This window comes from Gadus chalcogrammus, unplaced genomic scaffold (assembly GCF_026213295.1).
Source record: "Gadus chalcogrammus isolate NIFS_2021 unplaced genomic scaffold, NIFS_Gcha_1.0 GACHA081, whole genome shotgun sequence".
Classification (NCBI taxonomy): Eukaryota; Metazoa; Chordata; class Actinopteri; order Gadiformes; family Gadidae; genus Gadus; species Gadus chalcogrammus.
Window position 1 is genome coordinate 142239 of NW_026613516.1, and position 9065 is coordinate 151303.

Consider the following 9065-nt stretch of genomic DNA (forward strand, 5'->3'; position numbering starts at 1 on the left):
CGGGTCGCACCAGTGTGCGCCCAAGGCCAATGGTGTCGTTTTTCTTTTTTGTTATCACCACATCATTGGACAATTCAGCGAATCAATCAAATAGGTTACCTCCCTCAGCAGCATTCGCGCAACGCAACTACATGTAGAGAAGAGATAGATCGCTAACTACCAGAGAGTTGTAAGCATTCCACCCATTTCAGTAGCGGAATTGGACTCCCCAAGCAATGTTATATTTAAAAGGAGCAAGTAAGTCACATATTAATTTTGTCTTTCGGCCTGTAGCATATAAACAAAATTAAGCTACTGTCCCTTATTTCTAACTGCATTTGAAGTAGACATTGAGACTCACAAAAAAAGGGCGCTATAGGACACTGATCATGATTTGTCTCATTATCAGAATAACAACAATGGGTAAAATAGCAATGGCTGGTGGAATGGCCATAAAGTAGGTCTGTATATGCAATGTAAGCTTGTCCAGGCCCTGCAAGTCAGGATGTAGGCTATGAATCTGAATGAATAGTAGGTAATAGGTAATAGGAAGTGGCCATCCCCAAAATGCACCAGAATACAGGAAATAAAATCTATTAAATTCAATATTTTTTATGGGGGGGGGTGGGGGAACCCTGTCTATTACTGTGCCCCACCAATATTTTTGATCACCAGCCGCCACTCCTAACTCATTACAACTTCTAATCCTAATTTAAATTAGGGACTCAAAGATAGGAAAAATCCTAACTACCCATTACAGAACTAGGGCCATATTACAGAAACATCCTAACTCAAAGATCCTATTTTATCTGTTTGGTAACTATGGTAACAAGGGATAGGATCGGATTTAGGAAAAAAGTCATTACAGAACGGCTAGTCTCGCAAAGCCAGACAAACTACAGCAAGTAGAATGGTCTGGAACCACGCTACCTCGAGCCGTCTATCCGTGGGGAAACTGGGCAGGCCTGTTTTTATTTCTTTAAACCAATCACAATCGTCTAGGGCGGGGCTAAGCCCGGGAAGCAGCAGCGGTGTCCATGCAAAATAGTGCCAGGGGGAAATTATTTTGATGGAACTTCTTGACGTTCAGAGGCTGTCAGAGAGATGGCTCAATCCCAACCGAGAGCCAAACATGCCAACTTTACAGCGCCGTCAAAGTCCTCTTCAAAACTCGCCATACTGCCTAGTTTCCGAGTTTGAGGGGGAGCACAATAGAGTGGCGAAGTCACGCCCCTTCCGGTAGAGCTAATGGGACCTATGAGATCGAAAAATATGAATGGGTGTCAATGGAGAGAAAATAATTATTTTCTGGTCCCAGTCTTTATATGCCCTGGATTACACATATGTTGTTTGTGGATTTAAATGATAATTTTTCATGCAAAGAAAACAAAAAAAATTCTTGAAGAAGTTTGATAATTTTAGGTTTTATGTGAGGCCGCTTTGTGAACTACAGCTCTTCGCTGCTCTCGACGCATATGATATATGTCAGCACACCCGCACTTGGAACTCGGCACAGAGATGGCGATCTCTCTGCCCCACTTCACCGCTTTTTCCCAGGGGAGGATAAAAGCATCGAAAGAGGTGAAAACCATTATAAGTCGGGGCACGTGCAGAGTTTCAGCTATGCAGATGGGAAGATTGTCGGTCTTCTCCACGCAAGTCGCAGGGAGCGTGACGTCACATACGAGCCATGTAGTCTTTCTCGTTGTGTTTTCTCTTCAGCCTTTACCTGAACAATTGTACAATAAACGGTCGAACTTTTTGCATGAAAAATTATAATTTAAATCCACAAACAACATATGTGTAATCCAGGGCATATAAAGACTGGGACCAGAAAATAATTATTTTCTCTCCATTGACACCCATTCATATTTTTCGATCTCATAGGTCCCATGAGCCCTACCGGAAGGGGCGTGACTTCGCCACTCCATACGGGAACGCCAGCAACCGGAAGGGGAGGAGTCGCGGCCAAATCCGACGCTAGGCAATAGATGCTGTCCACTTCCGTTCAGCCAGACTACAGAACGGCCGATCCTAAACTCAGGCTGTGTCCCAATTCCTAGGACGCATCCTTCGTAGACCGCGTCCTTCGAAGGATGCGGCCTTCGTAGACCGCGAAGGACACTCCGAAGGCCGAAGAAATGGGACTGGGCACTTCCTATACGCCCCATTGTACCGATCTTGGTTGTAGTTCCATTAGACATCCACTGGGTGTGATCGCGGGCGAGTCCAGAATGAATGGGAGTCTATGGGGCTAGACGGCTAAATATGTCTCTTTCACATGCTTGTCGTTGAAATATCGCAAATGTTATTGTAGATTCCGCAAGTTCAATATAGATTATAGTTCAAAAGTGGAATGAATGAGTACTTATGTCCTTTCGATTTCTTACAGTTTGGGCCGTTGTTGGCCGTACACGCTAGCATTCTGCTAATGAATGCTGATTGGTCAGGGACGGACTTGCGACTGATTACGACCAGAGACCCCTCTTGACGGCATCTGAAGCTGAAGCACGATCAGAAACATTCAGTCGAAGTACATTTTTTGCGTACTGTATTTATATTTTCCTGCAGGCCCTTTTATTTTTTATATAGTTATGTATGGTGAAAGTACATGGGCATAATGGAATTTCTTCCATTTCTTGTGTTCAATGTTCAATGTGTTATATACATGGTAGGTACAGTATGACCACCTTAAATAATACAGTCAATGTCCCGCTCAATATCATTTCATCTGTCATTGTCTATTTTTCGAAAATAAAGATTGTTTAAAAAAGAAATGCCTTGTAAATGTGCAATGATAAACTGCTCTAACAGTGGAAACGGATTGTCCGTCTTTTCGTTTCCCAAGGACAGAAAAGGGTAACATTCTTGTTTGCTCCTGTATGAATGGTCCTAGGCTACCTGAGGCTGCACCTGGTATGGAAAGTTGCGCTGGAGCCAGGGGTAAAATCTCAAGTGTCGAGACTCAAGCACTTAATTTACCTTAACCGATTGTTCCATACAAATTGTTTGTTAACGATTTAACAACTTCAACATCTGCTATTACTGTAGTTCTTTTTTTGTAGGACTTACTTGGGCTAATGACCTTGCACAGAGCGAAAACCATCTACACCACTGGTCATTGATTGCTATGCATTCACTGATCTTTAGATGGGTTTGTTTTAAGCCATTGAATATAATTGCTCTGCCCTGCAACACATTATAAGCTATGCATGTTTGTTAAATGAGAAATATAGTCTGGGTCACATTGAAACAGTAACAGTTGTATAATAGTAATTATACAAACATTATACCAACATTGCAACAGGCAAGTTTATTCAAACATCACAATAACAAGAACACAATAGTAAATAATAAAAAAAAAGATAAATGATTCAACAACACTGAACATACAGAACAGAGGCAGGGAAAAAGGACAGAGGAAGAAGACTTGTCCGTTGTCACAGCATCAATGTCCAACTGTAAAGATCAAGAAAGGAAGAGGCATGAGGAGGAGTACAACAGAACACTGCTCTCTAGGAAATTGTTTACTGATGTCAATTTAGTTGATGCAGTCTTAAAATTATGATTCTAATCCAGGTTTCTATTTCAGGAGAAAGAAATGGCTCATAATCGTTCAAAGCTCAAAAAAAGCTTTATCATCGGCACTAGTGAGGATTAAAAAACAACACTCTGTAAGTTACATACATATGTAAAACATTCGCGCATTTAATTTTACATTAGCTCACTAAAACTCTGTAACTAGAAAAAGCCTTACCTCCAACAGCTGGTATTATCGTTGCGGGAAGTGCTTCAGAAACTGCCGTAAAGCAGTACCTCTGACAGTATGACAATGTGTGACGTCATCGTATTTTTTGAACACCTTTTTAGAACAGATACGTGACCTTAAAAAATGCAATATTCAGCTGAGTTTATTATTTTAGCCCCACCTTTTGAACGCAACTTTAAAATGACTTCGCCTACGAGCGCCCCGCGTGGACAGAGATTATTACTGCAACCATTCCAGAAAACCGGAACCAACCAGCGAGTGCCCATTCTCCTCATATTAGACATTCTCTGACAAGGCCACGTGTCTTGGCCCCATAACGCGGAAGCAAATCGCTCCTGTATGTTACCCTGCGCCACTGAGCAGTTTGTATAGGAATGAATGGGCGGCCATTTTCCAGTCCGTGGTCCACCTTTATTATGGCCGTTTCTCAATTCGCGTACTTGTGCGTGCTTGTGTGCTCGTGGACTCGTGAAACGTCATCAGTCGTTGCCCGAGCACTGTTCCAATTCGAAGGCCGTGGCTGTTTCCCAATGTCAAGGAAGCATGCTCAACGGCCGCCCTTTTAAGGACGCTACGTCATAGAACGCCGACAAGCACTGTTCCAATGTTGAGGACACTCGAAAGCCGCGCCATTTTCGCGTCCTTTGTTTTTGAGAATTCCCAAGTAGGTCTATCTGCAGCCGGAGCCACTTGCCAAACACGCCCATTGCTCTGCCAGACACGCCCATTGCTCTGCCAAACACGCCCTTTGCTCTGCCAGACACACCCATTGCTTTGCCAAACACGCCCATTGCTCTGCCAGAAACGCCCGTTGCTCTGCCAAACAGGTCAAGTCTATTTTCGGAAATGTAGGGGGATATATGAGTGGCCCCACGTCGAATGGCATGACCCAAGATACGTCAGACAGAGAAAGCGCGCAAATTCGAGCAAAATATGTTTGACAGTGGAAGGATTTACATGGTTGCTTGGGTTATAGACTTCAAGACCCCCCCCCCCTCTTTCTCCTTTAAGTTTGGCGCCGAACAACTCGGCCCATACCAAGTGTGACGGGATATTGTTGGTCAATAAAATGATTGAATAAATGTTCAACATGCATGCATGACTTTCTAATCTTCCGGCGAAATTACCCAGGTTAAGTGTAAATATTAAGCATATATAATAAAGCACAGACGTGCCTTTTTTTTTATAAATATCCTTAATACATAAAGCGTTGCAGTAAGAATTAAATGACGTCTTCCAAGTAGCTCTAAGCACTGCTTATTAATATTAGACCAAACAAGACTCGTAATGGTAGGTGAAACAATACTTTATTAAAGCATGCAATTGTGTTGTAGAACAAAATGTATGTGTGTAATCAGTCTTGTGTGCGTGTGTGTGTGAGCTCAAGGACTCCATCTCCAATGGACCCAACAGTGTCTCTCCCGTCTGATGCTGGTGACGAGGACACGGCCGTCGTCGTGGAGACGACCTCGAAGAGTTCCGACCAGAGACAAAGTTCACAGGAGGTGGAGGGTGGGGGGAAGGGTGGCAGGGCATCCGTCTGCATAACCAGGGAGAGGAGAGATATCAGCCTTCCAAGGCCGAAGTGGGGGAGCCGAATGAAGATAACGATTGCTTTGGGTCAGGCCGACTCTGCAATTTTTGCCAACCTTAGAGTCTCTCTGATACTCTCTGTAGTCTTCCATTTCCAGAATCCAAAAACCAAAAAGCCAAATTAGCCGAAAATTCGTGGTCCGTTTAAGCCCGGTCCAACTTCACCAGAATGGTATCCAATTTGCGATTTTGTTCGCACAACGGTTGACTCTGTGTGTCCAATTTGCGATTTAGTTCGCCCAACGCATGAGTCTGTGTGTCGGCCATCCGGCACAATCCAGCAATGTTGGATTACAATCCAATAATGACGGGCAGCTTCTCAAAAGCCGAATATGCTGCCATCACCTTACTAACTTTGCGATAGAACAGGAACCCGCAACCTCCGAACAGCAGGAATCCTGTTATCATCATCCCAATTATGTAGACGTCTTCAACATCCTCGACGGAAAGTATGGCGGGACACAAGGGCCTCCACTCCTTCCAGGAGTCCATCATCTATCCCGCTACGAACGTTCCGTCAGGGCAGGCGGGCTCTCCTTGGCCCTGTTTTCTCGTCGAGAAAATTTGATCAATAGCGTTGAGAGACCAGCCGATCAGATCCATAATTTAGGTTTCGGGTAGAATGCAGAGAAGAGGCAGCACAGAACAGAGACAGAGACAGAGACAGAGACAAAGAGCAGGGGAGAGATAAGGGCCAGGAGCGAGCAGAGGGAGCAGAGAGAGATGCGACCGCCTTCGTTGGAGGCAGAGGAAAACGTGCATTTGTTTTCAAAGAAGCCGGCGAATGCGTGGAGCCATGTCCGAAGTAAATGTTCATAAAGTGTAGGCAAGGTTATACATTTTAAAAATGGTGTATTTGTATTGCAATAAACATAAAGCCATCCTTTTTATAGTTGACAGGGAGAATTGATATCCTAGATTATAATTGTTTTATCTTAGGTTGAACAGAACAATCAGTGTGAGAGTGTTGGCCAACATAATAAGCTAAATAAACAAGAACCTGGATTCGGGGATTCAGTCTGTATCTGGGGGACGAGACAGACGAACAGAAAAACACCAATGGAAACAAAGGTGTTTATATGGTTGCAACCAAGCAAGCTAGAAACATACAGGGCTCACAACAAAATGGTTGAGCAAACACATTTGTACAGAGACTATCAACATCAAGAATACCACGAGGACAAAGTTCACCCAAGGGTACTTTCAATTTCAAAAGCAACACGGCCATATCGGAGTCTGATTTGAAGTCTTCTTTTCTTTCAGTTCACGCTATTCCTGAAAAGCTTGCCCAACATTTACTCGTGTCTGGCCTCTCTGTCGGTCAGTCTCCCTTTTCTCTTTTTCTGTTCCTCCGACATTGGGTTTCTCCGTCTCTTTTTAGTCGGCTGATCTATGATGAATGTAACAATCCCTTAGTTACTTGTGTTTATATCGAGCCGGTCCGTGTTTGGGGGTCTGTGCCGCAAAGCAATTCGTTACTTCGCGAGACCCGAGACTCCCGCGAGAGTGGGCGGCGGGTCGCCGGCAGAAACATATTCATTTTCTCAGCCAAGATGCGCAAGGGGGAGTTGAAACAACGAACAATCGAACAAAAATGTATAATGGAACCATCGCAATGACTCCTAGCCTGTTATATTAAGGTAAATCAAGCCAAAAAAGTTGCATAGTTCCCCTTTCACTCGTGTCTGATCTCTTTTCTGGTCCATTCTTCTTTTGTTCCACCGACAGTCGCCTCTTGGGTCCCTTATCAGTCGATTGATCCATGATGAATGCAACAATTGCCTCGCAACTGGCTGTTTATATCTAGCCGGTGCCATGTCTGGGTGTGTGTCTGTGCCGTAAAGCATTTTCGAAACTACAATCTGACTACATTTTCGAGGATACTTCCGCTGCGTCACATCCGGATTGGCTCGGTCCGAACAGATCAAGTTGCATATGCGCTTTTTCACTGGAGAGGCGACATGGGTAAATGACACACCCACCAATCGACCCAGAAATGGATGGAGAACCATCAGCATAACTCTCAACCTGCATACTTAATGTAATTTTGGCTAAAAAAGTTGCATAGTGGGCCTTTAACATGTGTGGCGGACGGTACCACCTTGTCATTTGTTTACATTTGTTTGTCATTTTGTAGCAACACCATTGCTACCTCTCATTGGCTGAATCTTTGAGAACGTTGTAGACTCAATCAATATAAGGTTGCGGGGAGACGAAGCTCTGTTCGTTTGTATATTTTATTTACGTGACCATATTTTTGTTTTATGTTAAAAGAATCAAAGCACCAGTTCTCTTGTTTTGGAGAACCAGTTCTTGTCGTTCACCTTTGGGATTCGTTCGTTGTGAACGAATCGGTCGCGACGACTCATCCTTAATGGCCACCATTGAACGAGCAATGGGCGTGTTTGGCAATGGGCGTGTTTGGCAGAGCAATGGGCGTGTTTGGCAGAGCAATGGGCGTGTCTGGCAGAGCAATGGGCGTGTTTGGCAAGTGGCTCCGGCTGCAGATAGACCAGATCATGGACCAGATAGACCCTACTCAGAATTCCGAGATTTTTCAAGGATGCATCGCTGCATCCTAGGCGAGCCAAAACTACCCACAATCCACTGCGTTCACAAGCTGCACGGGATATAAAAAATGGCAGAGGGAAAGCAGTACACGTTCAAATGTAAGTGAAGTTATATTTCGGAAATATTTTGTGCCGTATTGGTTTTTATAGATTCATCATGTTAATGCAAATATTCAAGCTTAAAGACCTGTGCCACTTTTCAAACGTTTTTGCCACTTAATGATACATTGCTATATTTTGCATGGACGTAGCTGGTGTTAAACACCACTGTCAACAATGTAAATGTACTCGCTCACAAGATTACATTATTTATGTATACCTATTTATGTTTGTGTTTTATCTTTTTTTTTAGGGTCAGCCCAGCAAACTGAGGCTTTTGTGCACCTTAGGGTGGCGCACAAACATGTTGTCAAATAAATGCACCACCGATCATTTGCAGTGTTTGTAATTTGTAATGAACGTATATAATTGTATTTTATATAATATACTTATGTGTTCAAAGTACTGGTAGATTGTAGGTATATATGAATGAATCAGATCAGTTAAATAATATATCCAAATAAATACATGTTAATCATCACTTTCTTTGTCTTATTTCTCCTCAGCATAATAGTAATCAACCATACTGTAAATGTGATGCATGAATTAAGTTCTCAGACAATTTCACTTAGTTTTATAAAAATTGAATGGATTTTTTTTTTAATAAAGACGATTCGATCAACCGCAACAAAGCTTTTGTGACTTCCTCAAAGATGCTCCATGCGAAGGAGACATGACCGCATTTATAACAGACAAAAGTCAAATAAATATCGATCAAGTTGATTGCTGCCATGTTTTATTCATAAGCGCACTTGTGTTTACAAGCGTAAACGCAGTATTAAAAAGCTGCGTCACATCCGGATTGTGTCGGTCCGAACAGAGCAAGTTGCATATGCGCTTTTTCCTTGGAGAAGCGACATGGGGCAATGACACAGCCACCAAACGACCCAGAAATGGTTGCAGAACCATCAGAATAACTCTCAACCTGCATAATTAATGTAATTTTGGCTAAAAAAGTTGCATAGTGGGCCTTTAACTCCAGATAGGAAATGTGTATTACAGAAATATCCTAAATTACCCAAATCCCAAATAAACGGTCCTCATTTTAGGATGAC